Genomic DNA, 24,613 nt, shown 5'->3' with positions numbered 1-24,613 from the left:
TGTCTCCTGGACATGAACTTGAACTTGAGACAGGCAGCCAGACACCATCTGTGCAGCACGGGTAATGAATTCGGTGCATTCATGGCTGTAGAGCAGGCCAGGCCACCACCACCCATTGATGAGCAGATGACCCCTATAGTCTGAGTTAGCTCTTCATCGCTAATAGAACTCAACAATACCAGCTGGAGGGTACTTTGTAATATTGGAGCTGGCGTGCGTGCGCGCGCGCATGTGTTCTCCAGCTCGTCCTGGTGTGATATGTGACGTTTCGCATTCTCATTAAGTTGCTCTGTCTCAGCACAGAGCTGGTGCTAATTAACTTCCGTAAACATCCTCTGCCTTCTCGTGTAGGAAGAGGGAGCCTGTTAAAGCACTGACCTGCCATTTTCACGAGAGAGTCGTGCCCCAATTTATTGGCTTGATAATCGAAAGGGCCGGTTGAGTCTCCCCCCTTGTAAAAGGGAGCAAGTGAATGAGGCATAAACCTTAAACAAGCAAGGCACAATGTGAACTCCTGCAGGCCCTCCTCCTCCAGCTCCTCCTCCTCCTCCTCCTCTTCTCCTTCCTCCAGCTAAGGCTTCTGTCACAATCCAAGCGTGCGTGCGCTCGTGCGCATGTGCACAAACAAGGCGGCTTTTCCCTCTGGTTGGTGTCGCCACGGCAACAGTAGGTGAGATCACCGTGCGCATGGCAGCGTCAGCCCCTGCCAGCGCAAGACAGACTGCCGCCCCGCACGTGTGTGCGGACGTGCGCGCTCGTGGCCGTGCGCGTCGCGCGCTCAGTGTGAGGAACGAGAATGCCACCAACCCCCTGTCACCACAGCCCCGCGCAGGCTTCCCGATGCCTCTCCTCCCAGGTGATCCGTCTAAATGGAAGTTTCTGGAGTCGCGTCTCCAACGTGAGGCTGTGACGTTAATCTAGCGGCTGAGAGAACAGCGAGACACTCAAAGCCGCAGTCTGGATATAATATATATAATCCCACATCAGGTCTGTCCAAGAGAAACGCTCAACCTCTTTCTTCATTAACGGTGTCATTGACGATCACCAGAGATCTGATCGACCCCCTATAATGGACCAGCCAGCCAAAACTTTGCCATTAATCCACTGAGGAATGTCACGGTTTGGCCCTCTTTAATGACATCATGCATGGCCACTTGAGCGTCTTATGGGGACCAGCGGGCATGCTGTGCTCTGGCCCTCCGTACCTTCCTCCCCTCCTCTTGGCCGTGTGGATACGCACGGCGGACATGTTTCTCCGGCACCTTGGACTGTGACACCCTGTCAGAGTTGTATTCACCGAGCCGTCTGCCTGTCTGCCGAGTCCTTCGCGAGGATTCCTGTCTGCTTTTATACCTCTGGTAGCACAGAGCAAAGTTGGTCCGTGCAAAAGATGCATTTGTCCGAGTGTAAAGGCAGTTGGGAGCTAATTCTGACGGACGTGCCTTGATTTATTATTGTAGCATCTTTTATTGCTCACAAAAGCACTCGTACGCCTAAGCAGGAAATGACATCGCTTGACGACAGGTCGTTGATTAGAAAATAGAAAAAACAAAACTAGAGGACCCCAGTCCGGACAGAATGGAGACTTTCCACATTTTGTATACATATTTCATAGAATAATGCAACGACTGTGAGATCCTTTCATCTGTGTAGCTCCATGCTAAAATACCCGTCCTGAGGCAGCAACGTGCACAATAGGACTATTTTTGCCCCACCTGTCTAAAGCTGACTGTAGCCTTTTTCTCCAACATATCTGTGCTCTGCTGGCTTTTCATTATGCAAATAATACTCTATAAATAAATTACTATAATTGCATCTGAAATATGCTTTGAATCCTCCTTGAAGATGAAAGGGTGTAAATAATGTATTTCGTGTCACTGCATTATTCATCCTCTATTAATTACAAACATGAAGGCGCTCGGTCTGAACAAGCCATATGCTCCACTCTGCATTTAAGCGTCAGCTATGATGTTATTGCCGCATTATATGTAGCTTACTGTCCACCAGGGCACCCTGTTGTGTCAAAACCAGCCCTTTATTTTAGTATTTTCTTTCATTTCCCCGAGCCTAAACACCAGCGTTATGTACCTTTCACACAGAGATTGACTTCAATTGTAGAACTGATGATTAAATCTTGAACAATCTCCCACTCTGAGGTCATGATCTGGATATCCACATTTGTCCTTTCTGAAAATTATGCACAAACACGGCTGCATTAAGGCCTTTTTGAAACCATTAAATAGGCATAAATACTCCCACTATAATTAAAATATGTCCGCCATTCCGCCCTTTGCAACGCACGTGATAGCGCGGCTGAGATGCAGTTTGAAAGCAAAGACCATTTGAAAAATATGCATGCGCGGTTTGGCAATTAAATGATACTCTGTGTTCCCAGAGTAGACAGCCAGTTCCAGTTCATATAGAATAGCGAGCAGTGGTAGCAGCGCTCGCATTAGCATCTGGCCCTTTTATGTAAATTTGATGAGAAAGGACTCATGCATATACGGCCGGGCTGGGCTGTACTTGCCTAATATCCTTATTAGAGAGGGACGAATTAAATATTTATTAGGGGGGCTTAGGGTTAGAAAGGAGGGGGGGGGCATCCTGTGTTGTCGTGAGGACCTGAGGTGGAAGGAAAGGGAGGAGGAGGTTGGCTTTTTCTACGAGTGTGTGTCTCTGCCTCAAGGTGCCACCATCTTAAGGCATTTGGCAGTCGTGAGAGTGTGAGGAGGGTAGACCTAAAATGTCTGCTGGCATATGCACGTGTATGCACGCGCTCACACATTAGCGCGTACAAACGCACCAACAGCACAGGGCTCCCTGCGTCAGTTATTCAATTACCACCGGACAATATGCATGCCGACAATTTCCTTTGCATGTATTAATTCCCCCGATTGTGGTGCAAGACCGGCTCGTGCGTATTCTTCTGTTGCACGAGTGCTAATACTCGACGGCCATTACAGTTACATTAGAATTGGGTCGGTTTCATTTTAGGATTTATAGGAAATTAGAATTTAAATATCCTGATAGATATAATTTAAAATAGATGTGCAGCTCCATGAAAAAAAAAATCATTGTTGTAATATTATCCATTCAGTAAGTTACAGTCATAAAAGTAAAATAATAGGAATTATGACATTATTAGAGTCAGTTTTGGATAAAGGGACATTGGGAAAACAGGGCTTTTCAATAATACAGAGATTTATTTTAAAACAGGGGGAAGTTAGTGGTATAGGACAGTTATGTTAACACCTTGTTGTCGTCCATGTTGAGGGTTCACTTTCTGCCACTCTCTCTCTCACACACACACACACACACATTGTAGGTGACCTCTAATTCGAGTTAATTAGCATAAATGTGCTTATTGAGGTGGCATATACACAGTGGCGCACACAGGCAAGCGCGTGCATTGTTCGGCGTGGTAGAGACAGCATTAGCATTCCCTTTCTTCCTGAAGTGCTCCAGAGGCAACGCGTGGAGAAAGGTGTGCAGGAAATGGAAGGAAGATGAATTATAACTGACATCATCGCCGTTTTAGGGCGCACAAATACTGCAAAGTAATGGCACAGCTAGAGTTTAGCTTTAACATGAGTGTGAGCGCCGACGTGCTTTTGTGAAGGCATTTGTGTTACTTCCGTGCGCATCTCAAAGTCACGTGTCGGTTCCACGTGCATAACCAGCCTGTTGTCTCCCGCTTAAAATATACATGCAATATCAGCTGTTTGCCTTCTTCGTCACCTCCCCTGTTTCCTGCGACGCTGCCAAAGAAATGGAAGTAATTAAAAAGCTGCATGTTTGAGCCCGGCGTTGGCTAATAGGTTGTTACTGGGAGGGAATGAGGCAGCATGGTGAGGGGGGGGGGCTGGGTGGCAAATCACACCTCGACTTTGGATAATGAAACATTAAAATTCACCAGGGTGGAGCAAAGACGTGCGTCTTGTAGAGGAAATGTGCAGTGGAGAGGTGTTGATAATGAAGACACGCACAGTGGGACAGTGATGCGCCACTCGCTTAAATTATGATGAATGTAGTGATTCCAATAGGAAAATTCGTGAGCTTTGTACATTATAGAGCACGTGTGTGTGCGTGTGTGTGTGTGTGTGTGTGTGTGTGTGTGTGTGTGTGTGTGTGTGTGTGTGTGTGTGTGTGCGTGTGTGTGTGTGTGATATGCAATCTGCATCACATTTACCATCAACTGCATCACCACACCACTGCACCAGAGAAAACAGAGGTTGGTTCTTGGCACCATCTTCACAAACCCCCCCCTCCCCCGCCCGCCAACAACCAAACCCACCCCACTCACGAGCAGAGGGGCGATGGGGAGATCGGTGTGGAGGAGGGAGATAGAGGAGCAGAAGGAGAAATGGGATGAGACAAGCCACACAAGCCGCAAAGGGAACGGGGGTGAAGGCGGAGGGGGATGTGCGCTACAGTTACCCTAAACCCCGCCGTAGGGCTGGAAACACACACAAACTGTTTGGTCACACAACCGCAAAACATTGCAACAGGGAGGTGAAGAGCAGCTCCCGGAGAAGCCCTCCGCGTGTGCTCCAGTCATTCGGCACTTGTGAATTTGCTTCCTGGGCAGTTTTTGGAATTTGCCGCGTTGTTTCCTTCCCGGTGTGTTTGATGAAATAAATAAGTCTGAAATAAATGAACTGATTAAAGACGATGGCGTTCGGCTGCATTATTGCATTTCGCCTGTACAGTAGAGTGTGTGTGTGTGTGTGTGTGTGTGTGTGTGTGTGTGTGTGTGCGTGTGTGTGCGTGTGTGTGTGTGTGTGTGTGTGTGTGTGTCTAATAAAATGTGGCAGTCGGTTTGATGCTGACATGCCAAGAGGAGCTTAACCATCACGGGGAGGGAAAAAAACAGGACAATAATCCAGGAAAAAAATGGAGGATAGTGTATATATTCACAAACTGTTCACACTGCCAGAAGAAAATGAAAACAACAGCACAACAGCGCCACTCGTCTGATGCTTGCACTTGGCTTCACATTAGGGGAATGTCGGCATTCACGATTATCTAGAGGGAAACAATGAACCGCAGCAAAAGAAATGAAAACATCTTCATTTTTGACGTGTGCTCATTGGACCTCAAACAGGCTCCTCTCTTAACCTTGACATTTGACCTTTCGTCCGGGGGTCAACAGTTCAGCTGGAGACGTTCCTGGATTTCCCCACTTTCGCCCATTCCTGAAACGGGGAGAAAAAGTCTTTGTCTAACCTTCAAACGATCCCCAAACTAAAGAGAGAGATTTGTGTGCCATTTAGGCCCAAGTTTCACTTGCTATTTTTGGCAAAGAGTAAAGGTTGAGGCGACATTTGCACAAAGTTATTGCCAATTTGAATTCCTGCAAGTAAACTTAGCAAAGGTAAATGCTACCTCTGCTTCCTCCTCCTGCCATGGAAATGGGAATTTGTTTTCCCCTGCTGTCTTTTTAGTGGAAACACGTCAATTTGTTCAAGACGAGTTATTCAATGCATAAAGGTTACCTCTTGGTAAATGTACTCACCATGTGTGTGTGTGTGTGTGTGTGTGTGTGTGTGTGGTTGCAGTGATGGAGGAAGTAAGCTGTGGAGAGCTGCTGACACACAGGAGGCCAAACGACATCTCGGGAATTTTGCTTCCTGTTGGACCCCAATGAGGTGAGTTGGATCCGTTAAATGTGTGTGAGCGTGCATGTGTGTGAATGTTGTTTTCTTCTTGATCCTGTTTTTGCAACAAAACAAATTTTATCCCTTTTTTCCCAGGTTCATCACACTGACCTAATTGAAAACAACCTCTGATTTTGTTCATCTTAAATTCAAAAATAAACCCCAATATTGGTAAAATAAGTCTTTGTTAGCAAACTGAGCGCTTTACCCTCCGCGTCTCTCCGCTGGTGTGTGGGTCTGCTCGCCTGCAGCAAAGTTAGCCAGTGTGTGTGTGTGTGTGTGTGTGTTGGATGGAGGTGCAGATGCTGCAGTGGTCCAGAGGACTGAGCAAACAGGAGAACAGCGGTTTGAGAGGCGCTCGGGCCATTTCATGGTGGCCAGTATCAAGTCCCATGACCCAGTCTTGGCCCCGTGGTCCGTACCAAAGTCGAGAAACAGGGGGGAAACAGAGGTTACTCATCACAGCAACACATGTGCACTCGCCCAAACACGCAGTAAGACAGGAAGTGGTTCAAACAATGTCCCCCATTCAAATCGACGCTGCAATCATCATTATCCTCCAACCTCGCCATACAGTATTTGCGCTCACGGCGAGATGACTCACTCCATCTATTAGACGCGCAGCCGTTATTACATGTGACATTTATTGTATTAAAGAAACAGACCAACATTTTAATGAGCCGAATTTGCTCTCACGACACGGACGCAAATGAACCGGCAGCAGCTGATTACAGTCTGTCACGTCTCTCAACTTTGACCCCATTATTCCCGCTCTGACGGCGAACAGGAAATAGACGGTCGCCTTTGGCAGCCGCGCCAAGCCCGTGGTGCAGATGGCGAGAGACAATGACAATCCCACCGAAGACTGAGAAACACAGATATGAGTTTGTATTCGGGGCCTAATCACCACCGACGCACACATTTGTCGGACCGCGCGGAAGAATTAGATCTTCATTTACAAAACTCACAAACAGATGCCTCAGTTACTTCTTTATATTCTACGAAAGAAAAAAAACATAAACAGCTTTCAGAAACGTAGAACCAGAGCGAAGCTTTGATTGACAGACTGTGTCCCTCCGCCTAGAGGCCATCCACAACACACTCAAATCAGCAGCCATGAATGCTGATTGTTGACTATATACAGTGCAGTTTGCTCGTGCTGCGGCGCCTCGATGCTGCACTATAATCATCTATCAGGCGTGCATATTGGAGCTCAGCTGCTTGGTGCGCCTGCGGGGTCGAGCATTTCTAATGCAGCGCCCGTGCTTGTGCGTGCGAGCGCCCTAGTGCTGTAGGTCTGCTGGAGCGTCGGTGCAAGCCCGCAGCCATTAATGAAGACGTCTGCATGGGCCTGCATGATTAAGCAGTGTTACAGTGTGAGTGTGCGTAAATCAGTGGACAAAAGCCACACGAGGAGACATCAGGAGGCTCTTTCGCAGACGTGCGAGAGAAGAATTGTGCAGGTGATGGTGGTGGAAACGCAGCCGCTTTAGTTAATAAATGACCAAAGTGATGGGGGGAGGAAGAAAAGGCAGTGCTCACAATAATAATGTCAAATATGTGAAAGATTTATTTCCTATTCAGTGATTTGGTCTCCATCTGTAATTCCCCCCCCCCCTTTCCGTATTTGTCGAGTAATTCCATATTTCATGCTCGGATGAAATCCTCCCCCCCCCCCCCAATGCTATACACTGCAGCTGTTCGTGCCTCTCAGCGATAGCACAATATGTCCTGTTTAAAAAAAATAAAAATCACAAAACTGGAACATCCCCCCCCCGCCCCCCCTCACATGAACTACATCATCAGCCATGAGTCTGGCATTTCTGCAAACCTCTGCCTATTGATTTATAATTAAAACGGATTTTTTTTCTTTCAAAGAAAAAGTGCAGCTTTTTCTTTCTTGTTTGATGTGCGAGTCGCTTTTAGCTGCCGACGTAATGGCGCTGCTTGCGGTGAGGTTTCTTTGGCATCATCATACAGTCGGAACAAAGGATATGCACATCGTAAAATCATGCAAATGAATGCAAATCGCTGGCAGCAAGGAATAGGGAGGTGGCGGGAGGCAGGAGTTTGTATAAGCAGACGGATGCCAAGGGCTTTGTATACAAGGCTTGCCGGACAATCCGCCTTTAAGTTAAAAGCAGCAAGATGGAAATATATTGGTTTGAAATCTGATTCGGAATCTCTTGTGCATATTTGGCAGCCAGGTTTTCTAGAATTTTCCCTCCACGTATAGCCGGATAGAGCTGGTTATTCTCACTGCTAATTCTAGGTGGAGTTACCTGGGCATTGTTCTCCGTTTCCTTTTAGGGCGCAACAACAGCCAGAGTTTAAGACGCACTTATGAGGACAATAAAACCAGCCGGCCAATGAGTGCTACCAGCGTTGCATTGTGGGATGTTGCAATGTCAAGATCGCTGCATATTAGCAACACTCGAATGAAAGTCTCCTCTTTTCTATTTTACTCTATAAAAAATCCACCTGTCAAAGCCGGATTTTTTTTTTAGGAAGGTCCTTAAGAGTGTCGGTGGAGTTTTATTTCTGAACAAATGAATATTTTTCATGTCGATATTTCCATCCTCAAATTGTGCTGTGTGGCTGCATCGATGCAGATTCTCACAATCAGTCGTTTATCTTCTATTTTTTTAAATGACATTTTTAGAATTCACAAAACAAAAGTATCTCATGTGTGTGTGTGTGAGAGAGAGAGAGAATGAGAGAGAGAGAGCAGTTGATCAAAAATAAATGTTGAACTTTTTAAACACGTAAAAAATCACGTAATTATGGACTAAAAAGTGAGGACACAGATAGATGCCATTTTTGGTTTTAAAATATTTTATGCAAGGTTTCTTTCCTAATGTTAAAGGCTATTTTGAATGTAAAGATGGCTTATATCTCTCTCTCTCTCACACACACACACACACACTTGCAGACACAATATGTTAGTGGAGGGGGAGGGCACTGGCAGACCTTCACAATTGTGCATAATGATGTTAACATTCCTGCATGTCTAATGCAGAGGACACTGAGACAGACACTAGCTGGTCGGCGGTCTGACTGTGTGTGTGTGTGTGTGTGTGTGTGTGTGTGTGTGTAGCTGAAAAGTGTTTCCGTGCATTATGATGTATTAATTGTGGTCTGCTCGAGCTCATGATGTTTGGGCTGGTTGCCGGGGTTACTGCTCGGCTTGTGATGCAGTTATTAATCTTATTAAACATATGCATGACATACATGAGGCGGTTTTTTCCGGTGGCTGGCGTGACATTGTGCTTAGAGTCAGGGTCAAATTGCAGGCCGTTATTTGTTCTAGTTATTTGTTCTAGTTATCAGTTTTGGAGCATTTGTACTGCATTCACACCACAAAAAAACCGCTTTCAGCCCTGTTTTTAGAGAATATACTTGATGAGAACATGACATTAATAATGTAACATAGCCGTAATTTAAAATTACAGGAAGTGACTTGCAGTGTGCACCTTAACCAAATACAGCAAGTGATGATTCAGGCCCGGTTTCTTCCAACTTCCCGATGAAAGGAGATTCACCAAATCACTCAGAGGGGAAGTGAATATTGAAATGAAACACCGGCGTTATAAAAGATGGGAACAAAGAGGGACTGACAGCAAACACCGAGGAGGACAGAGGAAAGATGAAGCTCATTTCTTTTGTGGCCACCCAGTGGTGTCTGCAATGCAGATCGCTAAAATCCCCCTCGAACGCGTCCCTGGGCTTAAGGGGGGGTGGGTGAACAAGGGATGGGTTTATGCTATCTGGGCTTTGGCACACTTTGCCCCCTCCCCACCCCCCAGCAAAAATAAATCTGAAAAAAAGAAGAAAAAAAATATATATATATTTTTTCCTGTCTGCATCAAATGTCAAGTTAATTTCCTGGGTGCTGTGAGGGATCTGTCTTCAGAGGGGCAGGAATTGTTGAACGGCAGTATGTGTGTGTGTGTGTGTGTGTGTGTGTGTGTATCGGTGTGTGTGTGTGTGTGTGCACGTGCCGCACGCAAACAGGCAAATGTGAAAAGGGAAACGTGCATTGTAAGGCAACAAGAGATGAGAGATGTGGAGGGGACTTCAGTGCAGTTTCTCTAAACTGGCTCTCAATGAAGGGCCGATGTGTGGTGCGCACGCACATGCAAGCGTGTGGAATATTGTGCACGTGTGTTCCGTGTATGGAATATGATCCAATTATGAATCAATGCTCATGTCACTGTACCTATTCCCATGTGCCTGTCTTTATTTGTGCTTTCACACTCGCAGCTCTTTTGAAGGTAGATGTGAAGGGCAGGAGGAGGCAGCAGCATCAGTCTATGTGCTTGATCAATTGAGGTGCACGAGGAAATGAATTCAAAAGCAAGAGAAAATGTCTAAAGGTAATTATTGACTTAACATCCCACTCAGGCGAAGAATTCAACGTAGAATTTTTTAGCTCCTCAGAACAGCATATAAGACAGTGTCAAATGACAGCTAGCATTTTAGGCTAAAAAGCGTCGCTTTTCTTTCTTTTTTTTATCTTGGCATGATGTTACTTTTTGATGGTGAAGTCTTTTGTTATTAGGCATAGTTGGGTCGCTGTGATTAATGATTGAATTCTCTTCACTGACATAAATGCAGCTAATATGTCTCTGTAGTTTTTGAATGCAATCAGCAGACTCTGTGTGCGTAAATCCATAAATCAGTGCCGCCCCCGCATGTACAGGTGTGTGTGTGTGTGTGTGTGTGTGTGTGTGTGTGTAGTCGCTAAGTGTGTGAAGTCAAACTGTATATTTTCTACTGCAAAGTGTGAAACGCCTTATTGCAGAGAGGGAGGGATCATGCATTTGTCAGTCGCGCTTACGCTGATGTATGCTCCTGCGCCACAAATGCCACATCCCATAACCCAGAAAAATTACACCAGTCCCGCCTAATTACGCATATTTGTGACGCCGCTTTTATTTTTTTATTTTTTTACTGTTTTCATGATTATTATTTTTCTGCATCACATGCTCCTGTGAAGGGTTTCAATCTATCGACTCAACACAAGCATCAGCTTGATAATGTGACACCATCATGGAGTTTTCTGTTATTTCAAGCATTTATCGCATTGGCAGCGCCTCCAGCATGGCCAAACCGGGTGGGAATTTTTAATAAAGAAATTATCTATGTCCTAGATTATGAAGGTCACTTTGAAAAGATTAGATTGCCCCCCCACCCATGTCATATATACCTCTTCTCTGCTGTCTTCTTCTCCTCCTCTTCATTTTGTCTATCCCCTCTCATTTTCCTGCCCAAGTGTGTGACACAAGAGGAAGTGATGGAGGAGGAGATGAAGAGTGGATGAAGCTAGCTCAGTGGTTTATTCTAGCGCTTGCTGACTAAATCAGACTTGGACTGGGCTGTAATGAAGGAGCGGGTCGGGGGTGTGCCACTGCTTTGGTAAACAGCATTTGTTTCAGCCCCAGGTTCCCAAACAAGGGCAACAATGGCACCATTGTCCCGCCTGCTCTTATTAAGAACTGAATCAGAGATGGGGTGAGGAGCAGAGGCGGGGACGGGAGATAGGTGAAAAAGGGGCATGAGGAGAGAGGTGGTGGGGGTCGGGGGGTGGGGGTAAAAATGAGAGATGTGGGATAGAGCAGGAGTGAGTGAGAACCTAACAGAGACTAGAGTTGAAGGGGGATGGAGAGAGGTGCTTCTGATCTCCCTCTATTCCTCACACGTGCATTCTGTGCCTTTTTAAAATAAATAAATAAATAAAATAAAAAAAATATATATATATTGCTGCTATGTTCCTCTGTCTCCTTCATGTCTCCTCCTCTTGCCCCTCGGTTCATATCTTTGCCTCTCCTGTGTCGTCCCATTCCTCCCAGATGTTCTTTGTTCCTCTTTGTTTTCACGGTGCTGGATGATGCTTTGCCTGTCACAGCACCTTTGCATCACTTTTCCCATCCTCTGCATGAGCAAGATGCAGAGAGGGCGGAGGAAGGGGGGTTACAGAAGGATTGTGAGGATGAGATGAGGGGCACGTTAGTGCCAGAGCGAGACAAAAAAAAAAAAGAAAGAAGGGGAAGGGCCGTGCCAGTTCCTGGCTAAATGTTGTTGTTAGTTGAGGCAATCAATTAGCAGGAATCCTTCCCGCGTGGGCACCAGCTCATTCACAGTCCAAACAAGTGGTCCAGGAAAGCTCAACTCTTCCCAGTTTTTCCCACCGTCAAAGCCCAGCAACCACAAAAAAGCGTTGAGGTTATTCCTTAATCGGCAGGTGGCCTCACTCACTTTCAATTTTTACAAAAGACTGATGCAGTCCATTTACTGACCTAACAGCATCAATGTAATACAAAATGAAACAATGTGCCAAAAGTGATGCTAATCGAACATCCTGGAAAGCCACGGAAGTCCTCAACAGCACACAGAACTGACTAGAGGTCCAGGAAGGAGACGTTGATGAAAGTGCCAGTATCTTTAAAAGAACAAATATCTGACTCCATCCCACTATGCCTGGACAACTGAAGTGCATGTAAATGTGTCAGTTTCTGTATCTGACACCATGATAATGGTGGGAATCGGTTTGCTCCAGCATGTATACGCCTTGATCGGAGTTAAACTGGACCCATATGCACGTGCTCCACAACCCCTGTGCCCACCCTGGAAAAAAACCATCCGAGGAAGCTGGTCGCACAAGAAGGCCGCACAACAAGTAACACGTGCATTACATACGAGATGAACAAAGCTGAACGATGACGCCAAAGTCTAATTTCAAGCATAGCCTGATTAAGCTGCAGGTGACTGGCAACAACAGCTACATCCCAGGTTGTCACTCACAGCGGTGAAATTCCTCCATCCTTTGGCTCCCTTTTGTTTTCCTCTCTCTTTCTGGTCTCAGCCAGAGAAAAAAACCTCCAGATAATGGCAGCAATCTATAAGACAAAGTAGGAAAATAGTAGTTCTGCCTTAACACATGCACAAATCCCCCCCATCTCGCCGGGTGGAGCCACAAAAGCGGCAGTGATCTGCAGAACTCACCGTGCTCTCACTGACTACGTTTCCAAGGCAAAGGTCACACCTGCAGGTGAAGGAGAAAAATACTTGCCTCTTTTGTGACGGCTGTGCACGTTAAAGAGGAGGAAGAGGTCCCTGGATTCATCTCTTGTCGCTGGTGTGTAGCTGATGATTAAATAGTTTGGCTGAACAGTTAAAGCTGTCCGTCTTCAGCGCTCTGTGTCACGGAGTGTGCTGAAAGACGTGGAGTAGCACTATTAGCTGCAGACTTTGTCTCTGAAAAGTACCTGACGTACCCCAGAATGGCCTGGTTTTGACCTTTAGCGGAGGAAATAAGACGCAGTGCTCTTGGATCTCGTTGGCATCCATGTTTCAGTTGGAATGTAACCTGAAAATGGATTCAACGTTTTTGGACACGGTGGAAATTAAACCAATGAGCAGATGAAGATGAAAATGGCACACGTGCGCCTCCCTTCCAGGACATTGCAGTTAAGGTTTGAACATTAGGGAGACGCAGCTTATTTTATTTTTGGCCGTTGAATCTTGAATAAATTAAATCTGAAAAACCTTTCTTGGACCTGTGTTATCTGCATCCTCTTGGTCACCCCTCACTGCTGGGTCTCCCTGTTCAGGTTGTCATGCTGTTGACATTTGTGTCCAAGCTGGGCCCGACGACGTGGCCTTTACCGCCCCTTGCTGGGTCTCCCATCACCATCCCCACCCCCTGCCGCTGTCCTTAACCCGCGAGTCCTCTTCATCAGCGTGCACCGGCATGTACCTCTGTGTGTATGGTGCACGTCTGCGTGTTTACGCCATGTTCACATCAGCCAAGTTCCTATCTGCCTGTTGCTTGTGTGCACAGCGGGAGGGGGGCTATCATCTGAAGAGAGAGAACACTGTGGACCAGGAACCAGCAGCGTGCACCAATAAAAGTGTATCACAGTCACAATGTTGAAACAAACTTCTCACTGTGCTACAATATGTTGATATCATCCAGCTCCATCTGTAGGAACATCTTCTGTGCTACAGTTTTGGAAAATAAAAAAGGTGCATAAAAGGTGCAAAGCATATACACAATAGATGCACAAACACACACACACACACACACACGCACACACACACACACACACACATACAGATGTGCTCACCGTCCCTGCAGCCATGGGAATGGAGAATACCGAGGTTCAAGGTCATTTCAAGTATTCAGCAGCCTGGGGCTCTCCATTGTCAGTGTACCACATCCTTTTGCCTACACAAACACACACACACAAACACACACACACACACACACACACACACTGTTATAGATCAGGTCTGGTTAAAAAAAGTAAGGATAAAGTCTGACACCAGTGGTTAGGCAACGATCTATCGCTCACACGCTGTTTAGTGTGCGCTCCATAAGCAACTGACATCTGTGGGAGAAGAGCAGAAACAGAGTTCCTGGAGGTGGAGCAGCAGCGAGCGAGAGTGAGAGAGCAGCAGTGGGTGTGATTAGCTCCTTTGTTGGAGGTCTGTTGAGCTTCATTGGCTGCAGAGAATAGGTTCCTAATGAACCCAGCCAAGCTTGGGCCAAACTTTGTGCTGAGGACAAACTAAGTTATGGTGGTCTGGTGGAGCGCTGAGGGCGAGCTGACTGATATACAACGCCTGGACATATGGTCCCCCCCCCCCCATCATGGCCTCTCCAAGCCACTTTCTCATGTCCTGTGTTTTGTGTGTGTGTGTGTGCGTGAGTGTGTGCATAAGATAGAGAAAGAGGAAGTGGACAAAAATAATATTTATGTGTTTTTCTATATTTGTTTGATAACTTGGGGGGAAAAAAGAAATGGGGAGGGGGTGGGAGGGAAAAGAGGCTGGTTGATGCTTACTGAAAGCGACAGAGAAGAGAAGGCTGCAGGCTTTGTCTTTCCTGCTGACCCCAATACAGAATCCTTTCTGACACGTCCTACAAGACACGGAGTAACTGAGTAAATCAGGCCAGTCTGCTGGCGGTTCGGCAGCACCGCACCAGCAGATGCGATATGGGAGAGCGCCACATGGTGCCTCGCGATGCTCCACATTTTCTGACGCAACAGCATTCCATAATGAGGAACTGAACGCTTTAACTGGTTAACTGCTCTCTTTGTGTGTTTGCATGCGTATGCGTACGCGAAGGGAGGCGTGGGTAAGCCGGAGTCTGATTTGAGGCTAATTGTTTGGGTCAGGGTGGGAGCGTGAGGACGGATGTGTGCCGTGTCCCAGCAGTGAGACTCTCGGTAACTGAGCCGGCGAGGGAGAGAATGAGCCCGCTACGGGCCCACACAGCAGGCTCAAACAACACTTATTCTACTGGCCAAACTGTCAGCCAGTACAGCTTCATTGTGCCCAAAATTGGAGTTGAAAGCAAGGCAGAGACTTTGGGAGGGGTTTGGGGTGGTGCTGTGGGGAAGGTAGGGAGAAAGGAGGGCATGACAGAAAAAGAGAAAAGCAGGTCTGTGGGAAACTGGGGGAAGCTGGAAAAGGGGGAGTCGGTGCAGTCTTGGGGATGAATAGGGTCAGACGGTGTGAGTTCATTTTAGCGAGGAGAATTCCCTTAGATCCTACAGCAGGGGCGGACGGCCGGGAGCAAGGCAGTGGCGTGAATGGAAATTTATTGAAATGCATTCTGGGATGAGGGGATGCACCATAGCAGCTCAGTGTTCTAGTGTCTGTGCTGTAATTATTCATACTGTTCTGCCACAATAGACAACACAGTGTCTAGATAAACAGCTACTGATGCTCCTGTGCACCGTTTGGGGTTCCGAGTAGGTACAACCGCATTCAGATTGTGCTGGATACTCTGGCCAGCTCCTCCCTCTCCATCTCAACCCAATATTAGAGCATTTATTTTTAGATCATATATATTTCTCAAGACCGCGTCATAAATAACTGTAACATACAAGACACTTCAGCACCTTCAAGACCCCAGGAGGGAACTCAGCCACAGGCTTTGAGTTGTGATTCGAACATAATACAAAAGAACTGCACATTACGCTGACACCAGACCAGTCTAAATCAGTCCAGCACTGATTTACATCGGCAATCTCCTCTTTGTCTTCTCCCCTTTCTCCTGCTGACTATTTCGAATTCATCTCCTTGCCCTTGGTAACTACGGCAAAACAGTGAAGAAGTTTACACAGTCACACTGAGTTTAAAGCAAGGTGGAAAGTCTCTGATTCTATGTGTGTGTGTGGGCGAAGGTGTGTGTGTGTGTGCTCACTCTCCCGTGTACGTGCAGTTTGTTCGTGTGTGTGTGTGCGAAACGCAGAAATGTACACTCACACACCCCCGTTTGATCCAGAGCTAGCCCTGCAGCTCCCAGAGATTCAACAAAAGGCCTCCTCTATCCATTGTATGAGCTGTGTGTTTCCCAGGAGAGCTCGGGCTCAGCCAGAGAAGGGGGCCCAGATCACTTTCTCCTGACATGGATGTTTATTCGCTCTATGGTCCAGCAGAACACTCTCAAAAGGACTGGCCTGGCGGTTTTGACGTGCATGACACATAGTTCTGTGGAGAAGCGAAAACAGAAAGGAAGCTGTGCTGCTTGACAGATGAGCAGACATGGAAGACAGACAGATGGAGAAGGGGCCTGTCGGCGAAGGTGCACTCGTACGAAAAAGAATATTCATGGTCTTCTCCGCCATTTTATTTTCTCCTTGTCTTTACACTAGTCAGCTTTCTTGTCAACAATGTTCATGAATGTAGATCCGCCTGGTGGGTGGGTAGAGACCCCCCCCCGATCTTGACAAGCCCTCCCATCCCTCGCTGCATACTAATTTCTCCAGAACTACTGAACCAATGCAAACCAAATACAATTTGCCAGGGCTCCACATTGCCTGAGCAGGGTCTTTGGAGTCTAGCCGACAGTAGCTGTCTATTGCGTGTCTGGTTAATCAGATTGTCCGCCGTGGACGGCTGTTGGAGTCGCCTGTGTGATATCTTTAGGAATCCTCCATTATGTCCGAGTTTAAAATCCCGAGCTAATGAAGGGAAGTCAGTACATTCAGAAGTCAATTAAACCCCCGTCAAATGTGAGACATTTTGACAATGGCAGACTGTTTTCAGCTTTTAAAGGTGCTGCTGGAGCTCCGTTTACAGCCACTGATTTGTCCCCCTTCTGAATCTCTCTTCAGCTTCCTGTCTGTCCTAATCTGAGAGGCTCTGAACATTACCAACAGGAGTGCTCAACATCTTGAAGTTTTCTCCAGACTCAGAGCGCCCGCCGTGTTGACCAAAGCTCTCTGCACAGTCGCTGAAGCTGGTGCTTAAAAACAAACATGCCACTCTGATACCATCTAATCTGTTCTGCACCATTATCGGCTAAGATATCATTTATACCACCAACCGTAGCCGCACGCACCCCACCCTCTGAACCAGACGTACTCCCTCCTTCTATGCCATTTGAGGTAAAAGCTTGTGCGTTGAGGCAGAGAGTGAATGTAAGCCATTGTTATGGTGTAACAGGACTCCACAGCAGGTTGTTTGATCCTGTTTTGGGCCTGAAAAGCTTCTTTAAAAAAACCAAAAACCTGGAAACATCATATGAGTTGAGAGGGTCAGGCGACCAACTCTGTCACCCTTCATTTCATTCTAATGTATTCTCTTGTCTGAGTCCAGACTTTTGGCTTTTGCTTGAATTAGCGGAACAGAAGCGTGCGGCCCGAAACTCCAGCGCTCTCAAACAGGAACATTTGCACTGGAAACACAAATTCATTTTTATTCTTTCTCCTTTTTTTCTCGCAGAATCATCTTGCAGACACTGGGTTTACATCAGAGGTAAATGTCTAGATGACAAAAGCGTTCCTGTATCATTTCATTCACCCACAATTCTTCCCATGAATCCAAGCCCATGTTTTGTTCCTGTTTACCTGGTATCCTCCTATTAATTATATTGCAACGTTCAGACACATGTTGGGCGGTGATTTGCACTTCTACGCCTTTGTGTTTCACCCATTGTGCAGCCAGTTGATGATCAGTTTGATGTTGACAATGCGTAATGCAAGTGCCCACGTCCCGTTATGCCCACTGTCTTTGCACGTCCGCTTTCGCCACTAAGAGGTGTGGATGAAGAGTTGTTAGGGAAGGGGGAGGGAATGGATCAGCGTTGCATGTGCCTGGGCAGAGATTTGTGCGTGTTTGTTCACACACGTGTGACCATCTGTGGCCCTAAAACCTATTCAGACACGTGAAACTGTCCTGTCATTTACATGAGTATAATTGACACTTTAGAGTAGCCCTCCAATCAAAGTGGAAGCCTTTTTTTCCTCCAGCATATGTGCAGACACCGACGGCGGCCACTGCTGGAGAATATGAAAGGGAGGGTAAAACAGAGCAGGAATGGGAGGGGAAGCGTCATAAAAGATTAACCCTTTCATCCCCCTTTCCTCTTAAAGCCGAGGATTTGATGTGCCTTTTTTATTGCAAATATAACCTAATATAAAGTAAAAATAGACATTTGTAGAAAAAATGATAAATGATTTCTTTTAAAATAAAATTTTACTGTCCCTCGTTGATGGAGAAAAATGTTTTTATTACCCCCCGGATTCATAGGTGTTTTAGGTTTAAGAGCTCTAGTTGCCCTGACTCTTACGTGCATGTATACAGGTCAATATTCACCTCACTGACATTGAGTGCAGGCCCAGCAAGTTAGTGTTATTAAGCAGAGTGCCCAAGTGTGTGTGTGTGTGTGTGTGTGTGTGTGTGTGTGTGTGTGTGTGTGTGTGTGTGTGTGTGTGTGTGTGTGTGTGCATCAGAGTGGACGTGTATTGATGGAGGGTTTGCCCACATTTAAGCCATTAAAGCAAGTGTGATGTTGAATTATTGATAATAGCTAATGAAAAGGATCAGTTCGGGATAAACTACAGGCTTAACCAAGGCCCCGGGGGCTAACACACACACACAAGCACACACACACACATGCATGCATGCACAGAAAGAGAGAGAGAGAGAGAGAGAGAGAGAGAACAAAACCTATTCAGTTCTCCACACACTTCATCAATTTCAGGGTTTCCTGAGAAAAGTTTGAAAGTGGTTTTGGCTCTGTCTGCATCTCACTCGTCGCCGTTTGGTTCGCTCTGCTGTATTTTAGCTGTCCGTTTCGAGCAACCCGGGTCACAACGGTGGGAGAAAGCTGCCGTTCGCTTCCAGTCCTCCGTACGCGACAGAGAGGGTTTTTGAGGCTGAGGCAGCTTTTTGAGAGAATAAGGGACGGGGATTCAATTTGGGGGGGGAAGGGGATAGAGAATGAGGGTGGACTTCATGCGGGAGGCGGGGGTTTACTCGGCGCCAGCCCCTCTGAAGCGCTCAGCATCCGTCTGCTTATGGGGTGGCGGATGTGTCTGGAAGTATCCATGACAACACTGCTGAATGCCAGGGACATGCCGCGGCAATATCCAAGTGGAGTTTGTGTGTAATTTGTCTCGGTGCATATGTGGATCCATTAAGATCCACGTGGTGACATTAATATTCACATAGTTGGTCTGGAAAGCTACTTCACTTGGATGTTAGACAGGTTTATATCACTAGTAGCATTCTGCCTGCTGGGACTCCTCCATCCTGCATCTGTTCTCTCTTACAAGTGATTAGAAGTCAGTTTCTGTCAGGGAAACACCTCCTCACTAATGGTTCAGTAGAGAACAAATGTATGCTTGTTCTGTACATTATTTCATCTCATAGGCACAGAGAGGCGTGCACTGACATTGCCTGAGGTCAGGCAGAAGAGGTCAGGATCCAGATAGAATCGAAATATTTACAACAACATCAATCATATTCTCAGCCGTTGCACAAATCAAGATGTGTTTTAATAATCCCAACTGGGACGGCCTAGATTCCCACTCAGAAAGTACCCACATAATGATGCTCTGATGAGTTCCTGTGACTGCATGGGCAGTGTGTCAGAGGGAGAGAGAGATGTGCTCTAACTGTCATGGCTTATCTGCCACATACACATGCATTCTGACATACTGTACACATGCATGCGGATCCTGTGGGAGTGGATTTTTAACCCTCACTGCCTGCACATTTGCTGTGGGGTTAAAGGCCTGAATGGGGGAAAGAGTAAATAATTCACAATAGCTGAAACTCTTTCGATGTAACCTCAGTATGAACGGGGGGAGGAGGAGCAGAGACACACATAGTGGCACACAATAATCCAGCCGGACTTTATACTTTGATTTTACTGCATGAAACAAGTAGGTCGCCCAATAACTGCAGGACTCATAATCCAATAAGGTCTGATGCAGGAAAATGTAAATCTGTTTGTTTGCAATATGCATGTTTAATACCTCACTAAGCTTTATGTCTTTTTTTCCAGGTTGACTGGAGACCTTGAAGACGATGGCCCAACAACCAATGATCCAATGACTGAAGCCAACAGAGCGAGAACATCAAAAATATGCAGCTGATCTGATAGGTGACTCCTTTCGAGCACTTTCTTGTTAAATCTGAGCTTTATTGTGTAAATTTTAGCCGTGGATCGGGAGGCTGGCCGTCCATCTTCTTCAGAAAGGTGTACATGAGGCATGTTGACATGGTTTCTGTCAGAGGAGACACAGAGAGAAATGCTGTGCTAATGAAATCCTCTGACCCACATCTTTTATCGCGATCCATTTCTCTAAAGGCACAGATGGGGCATTTATACAGGTAAACCATGACTAGTCCCTCAAGTGAAAGATGTTTTTTTCTTTTTAGAAGGAAGGAGAACATCCATAATTTACCATGCTGGGGTTGCTAGACACTTAGGAGGTAATGCAGTGCTTCAAGCATACAAAACATAGAGCCTCCTCAGTGCTGGGGAGGCCATTGTTGTGTGTTTTGAACATGTCAGTTTCCATCCATGCTGACAGATGAAAAGGAATATGTCTCCCATAAGATTCAGGAGCAAAAGCAGAGCTACAGAAGCTAAAAAAAACAAAAGAGGAAGAGGGACCGGTGTGGTGGTGAGTGTGTGTCAGTCACACACTTTGGTATTCATGTCTGTGCATTTGTGTACATGCTGATTTCCCAAGACTGCTGCGTTCTACATATACAGTAGTAGACGATCCCAATTGGTAGCACACGCATAGTACGTATACATGGTGCTTCTCATTTCTCCTCCACTTGGCCAGAATAACTACCAGAGCATCAGTTATTTCCACCTGGAGAGTGGAGCCTGTCTCTGCTGGGAATAGTTAGCAGGAGCCGTGCGCTGTCCTGTTATCAGAGTCGGGGCATCACCCAGCAACACTTTTTTCCTTTAGCAAGTTCCTGAGGGACGTTTTGACATGGCTACTTTTTTTTTTGTGCATGAGGAGAGACTGCCCCAAAATATGTCTGTATTTTTCCACATAAAAGCACATTGTGATGTAGAGCATGACAAGTACAGTGTCCGTGTTTGCAGATGCGGTCTGAGGGGAAATCTGAGCGACAGAATTCACACAGGAAAAACAAATATGGGAATAGATTGTTTTCTTAAGAGTATAATCCCACAAGTGCGGTTGTTTAGTGTGCGTGTGTCTGTGAATGTTTTGTAATTAATTGTTATTTTAATTAAATTACATTTATCCTCCTGCATTCAAGATTTAATCTGCAGAGTGATCCAGATAATAGCACAGGAACACAGATTGGCATATTAACAACAATAATAATTAACATCCAATTAAATGAATCTGTCCTTCCGTTTACACCTGTTGTTAATAGGTTTTGCAGCACTCAGTGGCGCCGGGCTTCTCACAAAGCTCTGGTAGCAGAAGCGTGCATGTAGAGTGTGCAGACTAGACGGGTCGGCAGAGAAGTGCCCAAAGTGAATAATACGGTAGATTACATTAGATACTCTATCTCTGATCTGTGGTGGCAGCAGAAGAGATAAGGACCTTGGAAGATGATTAGCTTCCACGCACAGTCAGGCAGACAGGCCGGGCAGATCTAGGGTGTTTTGAGTTGCCGGAACAATGATCTTGAATGATCAGAACTCACTTCTGCTCAACTGTTCAACTCTGAACGGATGTCTACCCCCCCACCCCCCACCCCACCCCCCCCCAATGATGGGGGAATATGAATGCAATAACTTGGAAGATAATCTGGCATAATTTGCCCTACAGGAACCACGTGTTAGGAAGTCAGGGAGATCTAATAGATGTATCTCTGTTGTGTGATGCAGACAATGATGCCATACACTGAATTTCCTGACTGTCTCAGATGACTCCAGCTGTTCTGTACATCCGAAATGTTCATACTGGGCTCCAGGGTGGCTCCTGTATCAACAGCTCCATAGTTTTGAGGAAATGTTACACCATAATGTCTTTCTAGAGAAAGGGAGTGTCCACTTTGGAAAAGAGAAGGAAACTGGAGGTGCAGTTAACTCAGGGCAACCAGGGTGTAAAGGGGATCTGAGGCGTTTCCCAGACCAGTCAGTCTCCAAGCCTCTTGTATGGGCGAATAATAAGCAGTTGTAACCCTGAGACACTCCCAGGTCTGTGTCCTTAGCCACAAAACCCTTCACCCTGCATCTTATCGAGTTCTAAGGATCTCACGTAAGACAATACATGTGAGAAGTGCAGAGAAGGAACAATGGGAGGAAAGCATACCGTGATGTGAAGTGGACTAATGTCAGACAGTGTTGTCGAGGCCACTGTCACTTCCAAGTACGCTCAAAAGTTCTCCTTCACTTATGAAATGCAGTGCAATCGTACAATTGCTGTGCTGTTCTTCATGTTTCCACGGCAACAAAGATGAAACATTCATTTATGTATCTGTTTTCACTTCTGGAACATAAAGTGTGAATTCTTTCATTCATTTGCAAATTTCTTTTATTTACAGGTGGAAAGAAAAGACGGGTCAAGAAGTTCAAGAATCTCTTGGAGGTTCACGTCCTGCACCATCTGGACTCCTCTGTGTAACGTTACGACGCGACCTTGAACAGGATTGTGTCCATGCATTTATTTTACTTGCAGAATTGATGATAATGGGAAGTTTCCACAAATTGATGATGCAATTGGTTGAAATGGGATTTTTGTATGCAAAATAAAGTTTTCCTATTTGAAGTGATCTTTCAGTTTCTTCTTTTCCATGTACTGATTTTCTACTCCAGTAAGAACAGTATAGGGTGTTTGACATAATTGGGTCCTATTTGGTTCTAAAAAGAGCGTGCATACTGATAAAGGCTGGCCCATCAAAGTGCAGTGCAACCTGATCAAAATGCTTCGCCTGACAAAGTTGTACTTTATTCAGCGAGGGAATGTGGGGAAACAGGTTTCAGGCAGCATTAAAAAGCCTTCCCTTCTTCTTCTCCTCCAAGTGCTGTCAAATGAAATGAAGCCCTTTGTTCGCAGTGTAAAACTATTTAAAACCCAGAATGATTCAATCCGTTTCCGCCCCTACTTGTTTTTAAGTTTCCCTTTTTTTCTGTTTTTTCTGTTTTCTGTCCCTGTCAAATTTATTCCTGAGATTAAGGCTCCAGGCATTACATCAATAAAATATAAGACAGCGTCTTCCTTATTGGAATAAGCGCTTGTTTCTCTTTGTTTTCCTTACTGTCCATTCATCTTTACATGCCTCTCCATTTTCCTCTTCCCTTCCAAGTCATATTAATTCTCTCTGACTATTTTACTCATCTTCCTTTCCTTTAAGGGCATCACTCTTCCTGTCATTCTTTCCCCTGTCCCCCCTCATTTCTCTCACCCCGTGATCATTCCCTCCTCACCTTTTTCACTCTCTCTCCATCTCTTTCTCTCTCTCACGTGCACAATGGCTCCCTCCCCCTCTCAGATGTCAGATCACAGTCTAGTCTTCCGCTTGCTCTGTCATCACATTTTTCACACAGGCCCATCCCATAACTGGGCCTGTGTCATCATATCATATCACATCATATCATGTAGAATATCTGATCACCGTAAGAGATGAAAGATGGCCTCCGCCGCCTCCCCTCTCCACCGAGATACACATGTAGACAAACCACACAGCCCAAAACACCCTCATCTGTGGTCATATGGGACAGGCATCCACGCTGACGGCCGCGCTTGTGCACATTTTTACACCTCGTGTTTGCACCAAGTTGGGGAAGAGATTGTTATAGTGTGACAGGTGAGATGGTGTGTATTCCAGCATTGTCCAATGATGTTTGTATCAACTGCTAGAGGCTTTTTTTTTTGATGAGAAAAAGGATGCCCTGGAGCCAGCAGTGTCACATCTACAGGTAACTAGCAAAATACGAGACGCATCAACAAACACATGCCTCTGGAGTGCTCTCCTGGCATCAATTTGAAGGATGGAACACAAAATCTTCAGGTTTTTTGTGCAGCCCACAGGAAAAAATTTTGGTGACACGGAGCAAGATGAGGAAACACAACACCATGTGACTGTGATGCTCATGATCTTGGCTAACAAACGTCACATTTCGTCTCTAAATAGATCTTGTGGGAATTTGTCTTGCAAACTGTGACATTTGTGCAAAAATCTTATCACAACCTGCAAATTACACAATGACAATGAACTTGAGTTTATTTTTTTGTGGCCACGTTTGTGACTTTAATCAGGTGTTTTCAACAGCTGCTACCTTATTTGCCTGCAGGAGTTGTCATCTAAATCTAAAAGAACTTTATACGTGACAAGTAACATGTTGCTTTTGTTGTGTGGATACAATCTTTCTTATAAAAGTCTGCATTCAGGTAGACAGATTGCTCACTCATGCAGTCTCCTCTCCTCCAAATGAGTGTTAGTCCTCCACACAGCAGACTGGGGCTCAAACCCTGCTTCATTCCCTCCATTGTCTGACATTGATTCTTCTCTCTACTGTTTGCATTGATAAAGACTAAAATGCTACAATTCTACTTGGTTTATTATATTGGAATTCTAGGTGTTTAAATTGTTATAAAATAGCCAGTGTTATTATTACACAGGTTTATGGTGAGGTGAGGGTTTGAGCACACACAGAAAGTCTATATGCATTGATTCGTTAAACAACTTTCAAAAAGCTTCATTAG

The 24,613-nt window shown here is 45.7% G+C and overlaps 1 protein-coding gene across 13 annotated transcripts in view; it reads left to right on the top strand.

Annotated features, from left to right (window-relative positions):
- mef2cb (myocyte enhancer factor 2cb) overlaps window positions 1–22,678 on the top strand; it is a 105,713-nt gene extending 83,035 nt beyond the window's left edge. For 9 of the 13 annotated variants that reach the window (XM_029830356.1, XM_011615833.2, XM_029830361.1 and 6 more), the window contains 4 exons: window positions 5,559–5,648; window positions 17,400–17,432; window positions 19,969–20,067; window positions 22,452–22,678. The gene's annotated coding sequence lies outside the window, so the exon portion shown is untranslated. Of the gene's footprint in view, window positions 1–5,558; window positions 5,649–9,920; window positions 10,034–16,789; window positions 17,063–17,399; window positions 17,433–19,968; window positions 20,068–22,451 lie in introns of all 13 variants that reach the window. The other 4 variants (XM_029830358.1, XM_029830357.1, XM_029830359.1 and 1 more) reach the window with 4 other exon arrangements.
- Window positions 22,679–24,613: the final 1,935 nt, after the last annotated feature.

This window comes from Takifugu rubripes, chromosome 21 (assembly GCF_901000725.2).
Source record: "Takifugu rubripes chromosome 21, fTakRub1.2, whole genome shotgun sequence".
In the NCBI taxonomy this organism is placed as follows: Eukaryota; Metazoa; Chordata; class Actinopteri; order Tetraodontiformes; family Tetraodontidae; genus Takifugu; species Takifugu rubripes.
The sequence above is the reverse complement of the archived record's forward strand: the minus strand, read 5'-3'. Positions and strand labels throughout refer to the sequence as shown.